The sequence below is a fragment of the Schistocerca gregaria genome, chromosome 1 (assembly GCF_023897955.1).
Source record: "Schistocerca gregaria isolate iqSchGreg1 chromosome 1, iqSchGreg1.2, whole genome shotgun sequence".
Classification (NCBI taxonomy): domain Eukaryota; kingdom Metazoa; phylum Arthropoda; class Insecta; order Orthoptera; family Acrididae; genus Schistocerca; species Schistocerca gregaria.
Window position 1 is genome coordinate 555,841,803 of NC_064920.1, and position 17,366 is coordinate 555,859,168.

Genomic DNA, 17,366 nt, shown 5'->3' on the forward strand with positions numbered 1-17,366 from the left:
ACAGGCAACAGAGCATGCACAATGTCGGCACTAGTACAGTGTATATCGACCTTTCGCAGCAATGCAGGCTGCTATTTTCCCATGGAGACGATCGTAGAGATGCTGGATGTAGTCCTGTAGAACGGCTTGCCATGCCATTTCCACCTGGCGCCTCAGTTGGACCAGCGTTCGTGCTGGACGTGCAGACCGCGTGAGACGACGCTTCATCCAGTCCCAAACATGCTCAATGGGGGACAGATCCGGAGATCTTGCTGGCCAGGGTAGTTGACTTACACCTTCTAGAGCACGTTGGGTGGCACGGAATACATGCGGACGTGCATTGTCCTGTTGGAACAGCAAGTTCCCTTGCCGGTCTAGGAATGGTAGAACGATGGGTTCGATGACGGTTTGGATGTACCGTGCACTATTCAGTGTCCCCTCGACGATCACCAGAGGTATACGGCCAGTGTAGGAGATCGCTCCCCACACCATGATGCCGGGTGTTGGCCCTGTGTGCCTCGGTCGTATGCAGTCCTGATTGTGGCGCTCACCTGCACGGCGCCAAACACGCATACGACCATCATTGGCACCAAGGCAGAAGCGACTCTCATAGCTGAAGACGACACGTCTCCATTCGTCCCTCCATTTACGCCTGTCGCGCCACCACTGGAGGCGGGCTGCACGATGTTGGGGCGTGAGCGGAAGACGGCCTAACGGTGTGCGGGACCGTAGCCCAGCTTCATGGAGACGGTTGCGAATGGTCCTCGCCGATACCCCAGGAGCAACAGTGTCCCTAATTTGCTGGGAAGTGGCGGTGCGGTCCCCTACGGCACTGCGTAGGATCCTACGGTCTTGGCGTGCATCCGTGCGTCGCTGCGGTCCGGTCCCAGGTCGACGGGCACGTGCACCTTCCGCCCACCACTGGCGACAACATCGATGTACTGTAGAGACCTCACGCCCCACGTGCTGAGCAATTCGGCGGTACGTCCACCCTGCCTCCCGCATGTCCACTATACGCCCTCGCTCAAAGACCGTCAACTGCAGATACGGTTCACGTCCACGCTGTCGCGGCATGCTACCAGTGTTAAAGACTGCGATGGAGCTCCGTATGCCACGGCAAACTGGCTGACACTGACGGCGGCGGTGCACAAATGCTGCGCAGCTAGCGCCATTCGTCGGCCAACACCGCGGTTCGTGGTGTGTCCGCTGCGCCGTGCGGGTGATCATTGCTTGTACAGCCCTCTCGCAGTGTCCGGAGCAAGTATGGTGGGTCTGACACACCGGTGTCAATGTGTTCTTTTTTCCATTTCCAGGAGTGTACCTGCAACTGTGATGTCTCTTCAACCATTAACTGTCAGCTGTTTGGAGAGATGACATCACAGTTATAGGCACTCTGCATAAACCAGTCTTGTTAGCCACTGACGCATCGTGTATACCGATGATGTTAACCCCTTCAGCATCAACTAAGGCCTGAAGATGGTGCGTTGAAGCGCCAAAACTGGCAGGCACACAATAAATGATATCGTAAGGACGGCTGTATGTGTTGCAAACGGAGAATTTCTCAAAAGGTTGTTCCGTGGCAATGATCATATTCGTGAGCAGCACAGATCTAAATAAATACGAAACGTGTAGACAGCATTGCTCTGAACATATCTCCGTAACTTTTTCGCCATATCTTTATTGATTTACTTACAGAAATTATTTGAGGTTTCCGTGAAATGGTGCTGGAATAAGTGCAGAATTTATAGAAAATACTGGCGAGATCCGTTGGCGTCTCTAATATGCTCACCTAAAGACTACTGAAACGGTATGACTGCAAGTTGTTGTGCAGAAGGATGTAGCCCTTTGTGGGACAGTTCTGCGTCGTGTTGAAGCACTTAGCTGATTTAAGAGCGTACCTGTACCACATCAAACAATGTTTTCGTGTCTCTCATCAGTTTTCCGCTGAAAGTTGGACGGAAGAAGAGTCAATAGCAATTTTTCACCTCCATTTCCTCCAAGCGGCGAGCTTGCTCCATAAGACACTGGTCTCGCATTCGGTACTACAACGGATTCAGTTTTCCTCCAGCCATGCAGTTTTAGGTTTTTCGCCGCTTTTTTTCAGTTGATAAAGTCAGATTGTGCGATGGTTCCTTTGAAAAGGACGCGGCCGATTTCCTTCGATACAGGGATGTAGTCTTTCACCCCTACTGTTCAAACCGCACACTGAAGAAGCAGTGATGCAAATAAAAGAAAATTTCAGGAATGGAACTAAAATTCAATGTGAAAGGATATCAATGATACGATTCGCTGGTGACATTGCTATCCTGACTGAAAATGAAGAAGAATTACATGATCTGCTGAATGGAATGAACAACCTAACGAGTAAAGAATACGGACTGAAAGTAAATCGAAGAAACACGAAAGTAATGAGAAGTAGCAGAAATGAGAAAAGCGAGAAACTTAACATCAGGATTGATGGTCACGAAGTAGAGGAAGTTAAGGAATTCTGCTACCTTGGCAGTAACGGCCAGTGATGGACGGAGCAGGGAGGACATCAAAACCTGACTAGCAATGGCAAAAAGGGCGTTCCTGGCCAAGAGAAGTCTACTAGTATCAAACAAAGGCTAAAATTTGAGGACGAAATTTCTGAGCTTGTACGTTTGGACTACAGCATTGTTTGGTAGTGAAACAAGAAATGTGGGAAAACCGGAACGGAAGAAAAAATGGTTCAAATGACTATGAGAACTATGGGACTTAACATCTGAGGTCATCAGTCCCCTAGGACTTAGAACTACTTAAACCTAACTAACCTAAGGACATCACACACATCCATGCCGGAAGCAGGATTCGAACCTGCGACCGTAACAGTCGCGCGCCTAGAACCATTAGTTCACCACGGCCGGCGGAACACAAGAGAATCGAAGCATTTGAGATGTGGTGCTACAGAAGAATGTTGAAAATTAGGCCGACTGATAAGGGAAGGAATGGGGAAGTTCTGTGCTGAATCGTCGATGTATGTGGAGAACACTAACCATGAGAAGGGATAGTATGATTGGATATCTGTTAAGACATTAGGGAATAACTTCCATGGTAATAGAGGGAGTTTCAGACGGCAAAGCTGTAGAGGAAGAGAGGGATTCGAATACATCCAGTAAATAATTGAGGACGTAGGTTGCAACTGCTACTCTGAGATGAAGAGCTTGGCACAGGAGAGGAATTCGTGGCTGACCGCATATCAAACCAGTCAGAAGACATATGCCCCCCCCCCCCCTCCCAAAAAAAGGAAACAGTTCCCTAGTCTGAGATTATGGTCGGTTTCAGTGATGCCGTCGACGGGACGATAGACCGTATCTTCATTCTTTGTCCTCCATACGTGAGAGAAAAAATAAAGCCTGTCCAGCAGTAGGCTGTTTGTAGCTAGAAAGATTATGATGTGAGAGGTGTGAGTAGGTTTCCAACGTACATTAGTGTTTTTATTTTAGTTTCGATACTTTATTGTACACTATGCAGGTTGCCACATGAATCACCGCTAATGAGTGCTGTGTTTTTTGAAATAATTTATCTAAGAATAAGAAGCAAAACAGATTGGAGGAAAACTGTTTCAAGTTAGCAAGAATTTTTGTCATGAATATGAAGTATACAAACGAGAAAAATCCTTCGCGCTTGAGCAAAAAAACTTTCATTTTAATGTTACGTCAGAACTTCAATTTCTGTATTCCGAAAATATGTTGTACCACGTCAATCTCTTTAGTAAAAGACCAGAAATTAATTTCAGATGCTAGAATTATTGTTTTGTTATTTTTGGTACAGGTAAGCTTCAAATATGTAGAGACAGAGAGAGAGAGAGAGAGAGAGAGAGAGAGAGAGAGAGAGAGAGAGAGAGAAACGATATTCTACAAATAAGAAATGAAGCTTATGGTGGGATAAAATTCACGCTAGTATTCCATCCATGATTGAAGATAAATATTTAAGTATCCTCGTTCAGTTATTGAAACAATTTACAGTACCTGCAAGCAAAATACTGTATGTACTGAAGCTTTAAATTTTTAATCGATGAACTACATTGCTGAATTTATCACTTTGTAAAGAAATCATTCTGGTAGAGGAAAATCAAATCAGAAATGACTATTAAAGTCATAGTTTTCGACTAAAATTATATGTAACTCCCAACTGATCACTATCACGTAGCCCGAAGACGGGATGATTCCTGATAAAAATACTCGTATTGTAAAGTGGTTTGCAACAGAATTACTGGAAGCTATGTAATAGCTCCTGAATTACAGTTAAACGGACAGACTGGCTTATGCCATCAGGGTTTATAGTTGTTACTGGTGACGTCACATCTGATTACGATCACAACAAACCTGGACATTATATGTTAATGACTGAAATTGGTCATGTAAGAAACTGGTTAATGCAGCAGTGTGGAACCATGGTTTTTTAAAACAATTTTAACAAGTTGAAATACCGACGACTCCTACAAAGAATGTAAGGTAATGCTCTCCTTGCAAATTTCCGTGTCATCCCTCACCATTGGACGGAGAGTAACAGCAGCCGCACTAGAGAATTGCCGGCCCATGCGAAGGCTGTCGCTGACGCTACGTCACAAACGGCTATGTTTGGATTGGCTCCGTGACCGGGAAGCATAGACAGCTATTGGATCTCGTTGTATTGTGTTCAGCAATGAAACGTTGTTCTCCACTACCCCGAATGATCACTGTCGGCGAGTACTGTGGTGACCTAGGGAGCAGTCCCATTCTTCCTCCCTTTTGGCGTTATTGTGTGGGGAGCCATGGGGCATAACTTCAGGTCGCGGCTGTAAGTGATTGAGACAACTCTGACGCTACGATGGTACGTCCTTACATGTCTCTCGTGCGACAATATCGTGATGCCATTTTTTAACAGGACAGTGCTCGTCCACATATGCCACGTGGTATTGAGTTACTCCCATGACTATTAAGATCCCCAGATCTGTCCCCTGTTGCGCATGCTTTGGACTGGCTCGGACGTCAACTCCGTGCAAGTGATACACTGAGGCACCAAAGAAACTGGTACACCTGACTAATATCGTGTAGCCCCCCCCCCCCCCCCCCCCCACTGCGAGCACACAGCAGTGCCGCAACACGACTTGGCAAGGACTCGACTAATGTCTGAAGTAACTGAAGCAATGTTGAAGGGAACTGACACCATGAATCCTGCAGGGCTGTCCATAAATCCGTAAGAATACGAGGGGGTGGAGTTCTCTACCGAACACCACGTTGCAAGGCATTCCAGATATGCTCAATAATGTCCAATGGCTGGGGAGTTTGGTGGACAGCGGAAGAGTTTAAACTTATAAGAGTGTTCCTGGAGTAATTCTGGACATGTGTGGTGTCTCATTGTCCTACTGGAATTGCCCGAGTCCGTCGGAATGGAAACAGGTCATCAGACAGGATGCTTACGTACGTGTCACCTGTCAGAGTCGGATCTATACGTATCAGGGGTCCCATATCACTCCAACTGTACACACCCCACACCATTACAAAGCCTCCACCAGCTTGAACAGTGCCCTACTGGCATGTAGGGTCCATGAGTTCAAGAGATAGGCTCCGTACCAGTACACATTTATCCGCTCGATGCAATTTGAAACGAGACTCGTCCGACCAGGCAACATGTTTCTACTCATCAACACTCCAGTGTCTGTGTCGACGGGCCTAAACGAGGCGTAAAGCTTTGCGTCGTGCAGTCATACAAGTGAGCCTTCGGCTTCGAAAGCCCATGTCGATGGTTTCGTTGAATGGTTCGCACGCAGACACTTACTGATGGCCCAGCATTGAAATCAGCAGCAATTTGCGGAAGGGTTGCACTTCTGCCACGTGGAACGATTCTCTTCAGTCGTCGTTTGGTCCCGTTCTTGCAGGATCTTTTTCCAGCCGCAGCAATGCAGAAGATCTGTTTTACCAGATTCCTGATATACACGCTACACTCGTGAAATGGTCGTACAGGAAAATTCGCACTTCTTCCCTACCTCGGTGCGTCCCATCGCTCGTCCGCCGACTGTAACACCACGTTCAAATTCACACACATCTCGATAACCTGCCATTGTAGCAGCAGTAGCCAAACAAACAACTGCACCAGACACTTGTTGCCTCATTATGTCGCTACCAACCGCAGTGCCTTATTGTGCCTATTTACATATCTCTGTATTTGAATACGCATGCCTATACCACTATCCACAATATAAATGACCAGTCGCATTAGCTGTGGGCCAGCTTGCTTCAGGAAATTATGCAATGGGTTTATGACGCACTTCTCATCCGAATTAGTGCATGCATCCACCCCAGAAAGGGTGCAACGTCGTGCTGATAAGTGAGCTCATACTACGTTTCTTTTTTCTTTTTTAAATTTAGCTCCATCCTGTATTTACTACAGTAACGTCATATACCCTCTCACCCAGTGACGTTTCATTTCGTTTCCTCTACGTCCCCTTGTTGGAGCTTTGCTGTCTTTGTCAGTCATTGTAATTCGTTACGAATAAATTGGCTTACAAAACACTCCTTCCGTCGATTCTTGAACATTTAGTTTCTTAGTCAGGGACCCTTGTCAGACTGGATTTCTAGAAGAGACGGTGACGATTCAACGAAGAGCCACGCTTTTTGCAACGGGTTCGTTCATTAAGTGCGAGGGCTGACTTACATGCCAGTCAGTCTCAAGTGGCACACGCTACACCAAAAAGGTTTTGCATCATGGAGAGGTTTACGCTAAAATTCAGTAAACGCCGTTCCAAAAAGAGTCACTCAACGTATTACTACCTCACAGGTACAACTAGTGAAATGGACATGACGCGAAATTGGGAAAAATATAGGATCTCATGGGGAAGCTTATCGGCGGTCGTTCCTCTGACGCATCATTCGCGAATGGAACAGGAAATGAAGGAAATGAAAGTACCCTCCACTACCCACTGTAATTTGGCTTATAGAGTGTGAATGTAAATTGAAATTTTGAGTAAATTTCTCACAGATGACGCCGCTTGATAGTAGTGCGTGACTGAGCAAAAAGCAATTAACAGATAGCGCCCATTTCATCATGTTGACATCACACTGACGTTAATCAAACGAGACTAATTTCCTGTTTACGAGTTTAATTTTGAAGCATAGCAAGACCGCCAGCAGAGCACAGAATGTACTAACTGCAAAATTCTCGCCTGGTGATACAACTCTTCGAAGTGAATCGTGATCACCTGCAGCTACAACAGCGATAGCAATTGATTGCGGGCGCTACAGCCTTTGTCAGATGGAAAGAAATGTTGAAGGCGCACTAGTAAACAACTAGATACCACCCATATCCATCTTAACGCCATTACGCACAAGGAGAACGCTTAGAATAATCATACTGTCTTGGGCATACCTGAAATTGCTGTCTAGGAATAGGTATTAAACATTAGTACAATAAGGATTGGGGGGGTGGGGGCAGGGGAGGCAGCAGGTTTACGAAGGGAACAATCAAGGAGTTCTGTACGATTTTACTGCTATCGAAAATGTGAGTGCTTAGCACATAGCGTATACTAAACAATAAAATAACAAATATACAAGAAACAGGCAGTAACATTGTATAATAGGGGTTCAGAAAGAACATTAGGGACTGCCACAGGCCTGTTATCATAGGTACTGTGTACACTGAGTTGCAGTAGATAAGAAAGGGAATAAGGGGTATTATCGTTCCGACTTCCGTCTGGCCTAACTGTGAAGTGGCATTAATAGCGTTGAAGACGGTAATAATCTGGTGCCGGGCTCGGTGGCCGAGCGGTTCTAGGCGCTTCAGTCCGGAACCGCGCGACTGCTACGGTCGCAGGTTCGAATCCTGCCTCGGGCATGGATGTGTGTGATGTCCTTAGGTTAGTTAGGTTTAAGTAGTTCTAAGTTCTAGGGAACTGATGACCTCAGATGCTGAGTCCCATAATGCTCAGAGCCATTTGATCCATTTTGAATAATCTGGTAGCTACGACTACATGACATGTGTACATAAGTAAACAATTTACACAGTCTCCAGGCAATTATAAAATGGCCGACGTGGGAATACACATTCTTTTTAAAAAAGAGTATTTTAAAAGTCGTTTTTTTCCGTTTAAGCTGCTAATTACAATAAAATTCAATTATTATTGGTCAGTTTGTACGTTAACGCCATATTCAAATATCAGTACACAGCCACAGGTGCTGGCAGTAGTGCTATAAAACATCTTAACAAAATTAGCAAGCATAAACTAAAAATGACTACTTCTAAATGGTTTAAGTCATTTTCAAGTGGTAAGCTGCAAGCAACATGTACACTGAAGTTAAACATCCTACAGACAAAAAGCATAGTGTGACACAGTAAATCTATGAACAAGAAAAATTGAAAGAGAAGTGGGCAAATGTTTTTTGAAATAATTTATCTAAGAATAAGAAGCAAAAAAGATTGGAGGAAAATTTGACGTGCCTTTGAATGACACTTCAAATCATTTACAGCAAATGACCTGCCGATTGAGAATTTAAAATATGTTATTGAAGAGTACATGATTCCTAGCATTGTTCAAAGGTGTGTCACATATTTTTGTAATCTATCATTCCCTTTTCTAAGACAAGTCATTTCACAAATCATTTGGCCACCTTGAAAAAATTTTTTTCTAGTTTTGTTCAGAAGCCATGAAATACAATGTATCCGTTTTAGGCATATAACAGAATAAAATGTAATGACTTGGGAAGTAATTGAGATATTTATTGACGGTATGTTTATATAAGTATGGCAACTCAGAATGTTTATTTATACTTCTAATATATCTCGATATGCGCATCATTAGTCGTCTATTGTCCCATTTCATTGCCGGCCGCGGTGGTCTCGCCGCTCTAGTGGCGCAGTCCGGAACCGTGCGACTGCTACGGTCGCAGGTTCGAATCCTGCCTCGGGCATGGATGTGTGTGATGTCCTTAGGTTAGTTAGGTTTGAGTAGTTCTAAGTTCTAGGGGACTAATGACCACAGCAGTTGAGTCCCATAGTGCTCAGAGCCATTTGAACCAACCCATTTCATTCTGAGATATCGTACCTATGGAAGCAAACTCTCAATAAATATCTCAACCACTTCTCAAGTCATATATTTAGTCCGGTGGGTATTGAACATGTCACCGAGAGTAAGGTCATTGACTGAATGCAAAATGATTCTATTGATCCAGTGCTACGCGTTTGGGCGTCTGCCATCATCATACATCCTGGATAAGCAGACTGCTCATGTCTGTCAATGACTTTTCTCTCAGCTATCTACTCAGTAATACGTAGACTCCACACATTTTTCAACATGGTCGCATGCTTCCTTCGTGACTTAATGTCACGGCTATGTTACGTGTCAAGTTATTACAATTTATTTTATTATGTAATGTATTTACCACAGACTCTCTGTATAAGATTGTGCCGCGTGTTGAAACCTTCAACTAAGTTTTGTTATTGTTCGACTTTCTGCTCGTCTGGTGGAATCGCTGGTTGTGTAGAATCTCTTTACCAGAGAGGCTTGTGGTGCGAACGCGGTCTGCGATGCGGCGTGGCTCAGGCAGCGAAGCAGTCTTGAGTTAGCAGCGGCACGAGGAAGGTGGCGAGCTGGGCACGGTGTGTGTTATAACGGGACGTCCTCCTCTATCATTTCTTTTCCTCAACAGTGTTTGTCGATACCAGTATTATTTTTCAAGTTTTAGGCAGGTCTTTACCTCAGCTGCTTTTCTGAAAATTTTCACATAATTTTATACACAATATGTTATATTTCAAGCTACAATTTATGAAAAGGAATAACTTTATTTTCGATGTTACAATCGATAAATACTAGCTCTGAATGTACAGTTAAAATTATTTTTTCTATAAACATTTAAAATTAAGAATTATTTGGCACACTTAAAATTTGTATTATTAATTTCTCAATCCAGTAAAGTTTATTTCTGGATTTATTTATGAAATAATAATCGAAGTTATTAGAAATTCATTTGTCAATAAAAAGTGTAAACCATTTGGTATATCGTTATTACCGCAGAGTGAAGTAGTAGTAGTAGTAGTAAGCATGCCTCTGATGTGATCGGAGGTATTTGTGTTGTTTGGGCGAACAATGTAGTTTTGGCTTTGTTAATGTTAAAATTCAAAAGACTGTATGATACACTAAAATGTGACAAAATATAATAATGTAACAACAAAAATTCTACAACAACTATCTTCATATTTATTTAGATAAATTCAACCATGAAGACCTAAAACGTGAGAATTTCAGGTTCAGGAATCTGACGTCTAGACAAGAAGAACTGGAGCCAACTCTACACGAAAAGCTAAGTAAACCAGAAAGTTTATTGTAATCTTCGCTCCTCTCAAATTTTTCATAAAAGACTTTGCTTATTGCGGACAACAGCTGGAATCAGGAAGGAGGGGAAGATTATAGTGTGCCGGAAAACGACTTGGCCGCACCTGGAGTGATAGCCTAGCTGTAGCTGAGAGTCGTTGATTTGGAAAGGAGCTCTCCTTTTGCATGCAAAAGCGCTTCAGTTGCACAATTCTGGTGTTACCAGAAGGAGATCGGCTGTTAAAGCAACGGTTGGAGGTCTGTACAGCCGTCAGTATACTGTCGCTGCGCCCTGGTTGCTTTGACACACGGGTACTGGATAACTCCTCGAGAAGAACTTTGTAATCGAGTACTTGCCCATCTGTGTGTTTTAGTTGTTCGTCTTGCAAAATTGTAATTGAGTCTGCCCTTGTAGGGTGTCATTTGCTTGTATTACAGTTTATGTTACTAAGTTGTCAATGAATTTGCCCTGGTGGGATCAATTATTTGGTATGGTTGTGTGGGACCAGTGGTAAATGGTTTATGTTTCAGGTCTTACTGCGCCAATTTAATGATGTGCATAACGTGTTGTCAGGAAGTGTGCTCAAGACTGACTTGTGAAATAAAATAAGATTGCAAGACTGCGACTCTGTCATCTCACTGAGGTAGAAGCGGATGAATTCTAATGCTGCAGATTTGTTTGTGAGTTAAGTAATTACCTTTTGTAAGTGAACAGATCACGTTTCTTAATTTGGCGTTCATCTGCAGGTGTTTTGCATCTAAATGTGTTTCGATATTTTTCGGTTCTCCTGAAGAGTAAATGAGCGAATTTTAAATTTTGCACGAGAAAAACTGATGGGTACAAAACTTGTGATAAGGAGGCCCGGCTGTAATTTGTTGTTGTGTATTCAAGTGTTTTTGATAAACTGGATTTATCTGAATATTGTGATTCTTCAGTTTCTCTAGTCTTATTTCTTGCTCGAACAGTCCACAGGTATACTGCCGGTCCATAGTGTCCAACGGGCACAACATTTCGGCAACCAGACATGTCGCCATCATTAGGTGCGCTGACGAACTGAGCTCCTTGGTAGGTGTCATCTCGAAGCTGCAGCTTCGTTGGGTTGAAGGGGTAGCAGATCTAGCTGCTTTTCCTTCTTTTTCCTTTGGTTTTATTTTCGGTTCATCGCGTCTTGGTTTGTTTCTTCTGGTTTGACACACTTCTTTTTCCTTCCTCTTGCTGCCTGAGCAGCGTTGCTACTCTCGTAGCAAGTCCGGCCATCTTGTTGTCTCTCGCCAGTGAATCTGATTTCCCAGATTCCTGATGAGAGAATTCGTGGATCTTCCCGTGTCGGCATAGAAGTGTCTCGCCGACTGCTTGAAGCGGTACTTCAGCGTCGGCACGCCCGTTAGCCGATGTAGTTCGGTCGTGCTGAAATCACGCGGAAGCTGTAGTGCCAGTCTCAGGCACCTGTTCTGGATCTTCTGGAGACTGCTGATGTGCATTCCGGCGGCATTCCCCCACACCACGGCGGCGTATTCCAGCACGGGACTGATAAGTGCCAGAGACAGCGTCTATCCTCAGTGTGGTGACAGTGTGGTCGTGGGATTGAGGAAGGGGTATAGGAAGCGCGTTCTACCACGCGCCTTACCCCGTATTTCGATGATGTGCGTCTTCCACCTTAGGTGCCGATCCAGTGTGACGCCCAGGTAACGGCCGGTGTTCGACCATGGGATGGGGCCTCCCATGATGCGGAATGGTGGCCGAGCTTCAGGTATACGTTTCTTCGTAAAGATCACAGCCTGGCACTTCGTCGCATTGAACTTGAGCCGCCACTTGGTGGCCCAAGCTCCGAACTCGTTGCAGGCTTTTTGTAATCGTCCTCGCATCAGATATGGGATGATGCTCTTGGTGTACAGGGCTGTATCATCAGCATATAGCTCTGTCTGCAGCCTTTGCGTTCGAGGCATGTCTGCCGTCAATAGGGTATACAAGAGGGGCCCCAATACTGAGCTCTGTGGGACTCCGGCGGCTATTTCCCGTGCTGTTGAGGTCCCGTCTTCTATCTTCACGTGGAAGGTACGTGCCGTCATGTAGGAGTGGACCAGGTGGGAGTGTGACACCGGAACTCCCTGTACTAGTAACTTGTAGACTAGTCCCTCGTGCCACAGGCTGTCTAAGGCGCTGGAGACGTCTAGGAGTACCGTCGCAAGGTACTCCCTCCTCTGCTCCACTAGTCGCAGCAGTTAGTGCGTTGTCCCTTGCCCCCTCCGGAAGCCGAAATGCTCGTCGGGAAACAGGCCTTCCTCTCCGACGTGACGGTGCAGTCTACTGACATATATTCGCTCAAACGCCGTTGAAACTGTAGTTAGACGGCTAATAGGCTCGTAATTTTGCGCCGGCCTGTTATCTTTGCCAGCCTTAGGGATCGCCACCATCTCCGCATGCTTCCAGGCGGGAGGGGGGGGGGGGGACTTAGTGGCGTTGAATATCTTCATGAGCAGTTTCGCGGCCTCTGGGGGGACCTCCTTCAGGATTGCGCCACCGACGTTTTCGCACTCACCCGCTTTTCCCGGGCCGAGGTGCTGAAGCTACCGTTGAAGCTCTTCTTCCGTTGTGGGTTAGATGGAGTCCTCAGGGTCCTCTGCCGCGAGCTATACACGGAGCCTATCTTACACCATTCGGATGTGGTCATTAGCTACATCTTCTTCAACTAGCGTGAAGTTGGCCGCGCAGTTATCGGCCAATACCACAGCTTTGGCGTCAGGCTCGGCCACTGCATGCTATCCGACGTGTAGCGGCGGGACTCGTTGCCTCCTGCGAAGGAACTGCTTGGTTGCTTGCCAAGCAATGGCGTCTGCGATGTCCAGGGTCGCTATCCTCCCAGCTCAGCCCCTGTTCCTGTGTTCCGCCTCCGAGTACTGTATGGCGCGGCGCATTCGACTGATCCGATTTTTCGTCACCGTCTTGTGGGTGACGTGCCACTCTCGGACCAACTGGTTCTTCTTTCGGATCATCTGCAGGATGTCCGGTGGTAGCTGGAGGGAAAAATCCCGCGGCTTATGACGTCTGAGCTGCGTTGTGGCATCAGCCTCCCTGATCGCGAGATGCGAGAACGCTGCTAGTGTGGCGTCCACGTCATCAACATCAGGATCCGGTACCGCGGCGAGCGTCTCTGCCAGGTGCACTTGGACATGTTCCTAGTCGGCGTTGAAGTAAGTCTTGCGTCCGTGCTCAGATCGAAGACCACTGGCAGGTCGTAGGTCAGCCCTTTCATGATCGCGATGTCCAGGACATCCGGGGGGCCTGTCTTGGGATAGTGTGTAGGTTCGTAAGGCCGCAGCACTATCGCGTCATTATCTGTGGCCACCTTAAGATGCCTCCTGCCGCTGGTTGTGGTGACCCTGGAGCTCCACACCGGGTGCTTGGCGTTGAAGTCGCCGCCGATAAAGATGTTGCCACACATTGACAACAGCGTCTCGAAGTCCTGTTGTCGTAGGAGTCCTCTAGGATTCCGGTACGTGGCGGTGAAAGTCACTTGACTTACTGAGGGGCTGACTGCGACGCTTATTGCTTCTAGTTGCGTCATCCATAGTTGTGCCCTCGCGTTTACGCCGGGCTTTAGCGATGTCTCACACACGAGGCACACATCCACGTCCTCGTAGCGTAAAAACTGCCTAAATTCGCCCTCCAGCTACCTCTGCGGTTGTTAGAGTAGCAGCTGTTTGAACTCCCGCAGCATCTCTCGTAGTTCTGCGGCCTCGGTGGTTATAGTGGTAGGGCGGGCGTAGGTGGCGGGGCGGTGGTGGTGGTGGGGCATAGGTGGCGACCTCACTTCTTCGCGCCCACACGTTTGGCAGGCCCTGCTCGGAGGCCCGTGCTCCTCTCTCGGCGGTCTGGGAACGCCTTCTTCTGCGCGGGTAGGCCGCTCCGCCTGCCGCGCCTGCTCGGCGTGTTGCTGTGTTTGTCTAGCAGGCGTTTCCCGTGTGGCCGCTGCCGCTGTCGCCGCTGCTGCTGCAGTAGCTCAGTCGGCGGCCCCTTCCGACCCTTTGCTTACGACGGACCGGCCAATGAAGATCCAGGGGGAGGAAGGAAGGGAGATGAGACGGCGTTATGAGGCCACAAGTAGCGGAATAAGTCGCCGCCCGGTTATACCGGCGGATACGGTCTGTCGGCAACCTACGACGTCTCCGTCTGTGAAGACGACGGAAGATGAAGACGCAAAAGCACGACACAACGCTGATGGATAGGGTAACTGATATGCGACTTCGACCTCGGTTGAGGAAGCTAGTTGCGGTGGGAGTCGCCGAACGGGGCGTAACACATTACTGGCTGCCACACCCTGTCCGCAACCCACAGCAAAGTGTTCCCAGAAAGGGTTCAAATGGTTCAAATGGCTCTGAGCACTATGGGACTTAACATCTTAGGTCATGAGTCCCCTAGAACTTAGAACCACTTAAACCTAACTAACCTAAGGACGTCACACACATCCATGCCCGAGGCAGGATTCGAACCTGCGACCGTAGCAGTCCCGCGGTTCCGGACTGCAGCGCCTAGAACCGCACGGCCATCGCGGCCGGCCCCAGAAAGGAAACAAGAAACAGAAGCGCACCATTACTATGGCAGGACGCATGCCCTCATACGCAGTAACGCGCGCACTCGACGTGCGCAAACCGAAGAACGTCACTGCCAACATCAAGACACCCTAAAGGGTAACAAAGTCCACTGAAGACCAGTCTCCCGGCCTGAAGTCGGAAGCTGATAAAAGACGTCTTCGCGGACTCCGTTCAACGGACGGAGAGGAAACTGAAGACACGGAGGACATGGGGATGGAGGAAAGTCGCACTAAGAAGCGCCCGGCGGAAACGAGTCCGGAAAGCTACCGGAAAAGTGCGACTACCGCCGCTCCCACCACCTCACCGACGCTGCAAACACGAAGAAAGGCGTCTTCGAAAGGGTGCAAAGCCCCTAAGACGATCACTGACACCGATGGGTTTCAAATACCCAAACGCAAGAAGGTTGGAAGAGCTGTACAGATGGCCACTGCTGTAGGCATGGTCGTCAAAAACCGGTTTGCTGAACTCTAAGGGAAGGAGGAGGAGACAGCAGACCAGCAACAGAGAAGCAAAGGGCCCCCGCCGCCACCCATTATGGTGAGATGGCCGGGCTCCTTTAAAGAACAGGCGATCCTCGCGGTCGTCTAGAACAACTTTACTACGAAGACAGCAAGTAACTATATGTACAGAATCGTGACGCGAACCGCGGAAGACTACAAAAACGTTACCGACCTCATTGACAGCCGTGGTCTAAACTGGTTCACGTACTCGCCGGAACCTACAAAGACGTTCAAAGTAGTCTTCCGACGCCTGCCCTTCAGTATGAACCCCCAGTACCTCAAGGAGCTTCTTGAGGCCAAGGAGTACACCATAAGGACAGTGTCCCGGATGAAGTCGCCGAAAGACAACGCAGACATACCCCTCTTCCAGGTCATACTGGACGACAGACCAGAGCGTAGGAGGATCTTCCAAGAAACGAGAGTGGGAAGTGTCAGCGGGGTCACAGTTGAAAAATGAGGAGGCGGAGGGGCCCGATTCAATGCTTTTACTGCCAGGGAATCGACCACTTGGCAAAATATTGCAAAATGTCCACACGCTGCGTAAAGCGTGCTGGGGAGCACCTGAGCCGGGAATGTTCGTTACCGATCGAGAAGACAAATGGTTCAAATGGCTCTGAGCACTATGGGAATTAACGTCTGAGGTCATCAGTCCCCTAGAACTTAGAACTACTTAAACCTAACTAACATAAGGACATCACACACATCCCTGCCCGAGGCAGGATTCGAACCTGCGACCGTCGAGAAGACATCCACGTGCTGCAACTGTAATGAAGAACACGTCGCCAGCGTCCGCGGCTGCAAAGCCTTCAGACAAGTAGCTGCAAAAGGGCGGCAGGCACCAGCGAGGAGAGTTCAGCCGGGACGAACTAAGCTCCTGAGGGTGGGCGGCCGTCTTAAATCCCCTCCCCTCGCGAGGCGTACTCTCCGCGGTCCGCGCCCGCTTGTCAGCGGTCGGAGAGACGCTGGCGTCGGCGTCTGTAGTGGCGTTGGTGTAATTGCCTCGTCCACCCTAGTTGCCCGTTCGTTTCCTTTGCCGAGCGTCTTTTTAATTAGACTCAGTGCTGGTTCCCAAGCCCTGCTGAGGTTGTAGCCGCAATCTCGGTTGATGAGTCCGTCCCTAGTACGAATTTCGAGAGCCTCTCTAACGACGCTGTTCCAGTATTTAGATGTCTGTGCCAGGACCCTGGTATGTTGGTAGTCCATTTCGTGATTCTGGACAAACAGTGCTCTGCGACCGCCGACTATTTGGGGTATCCAAGTCGAGTGTGCCTCTGATGTTCTTGGAAACGATCTTCGATGGTGCGCACCGTCTGTCCAATATAAGCCTTCCCACATTGACACGGAATCTAGTATATGCCGGCCTTCCTCAAACCGGCATATACCAGATTCCGCCTCGCCTAACGACGCACAGGAGATTAGTTGACTGATAGGTGTCCGTAGACATTCTGCAAGTACCCATGAATATCTGCAATGCTCTGGGTTTCCTCCGAAAGAAACTCAATGACGGCTCTCTGCTGGAACGCATCTCCTTCGTCAAAGACACAATTTTAATGGCTACGTGTGACTCCGCCAGCTATCGGAACTTCATAGAACTATAGATATTGGAGCGCGAATATTCCATGATGCCCCACACGAAATCCTGTACTTTTTCATCTGAAGTTGGCCGAGAAAAAATGTGTGTGTTTCATTACTTATTGAACACCCCTCATACTTATTGGATGTATTCCTGTCTCTGTATTTTCCTGCACTATTTACTCATTACAGCTTACTTTAGGACTATCGAAGTTATTCAGTGATGTCTTAACCCACGTCTTCTCATCCTATCGATTCTTCTTGTGTATGTTTTCCACAAGTTCCTTTCTTCATCGATTCTGTAGAGAAAGTCCTCATTCCTTCTGGAAACATTCCATCTAATTTTGAACATCCTTTTATCGCACCACGTCTCAAACGCTTCGATTTTCTTCTTTTCTGGTTGTTTCACATTCCTT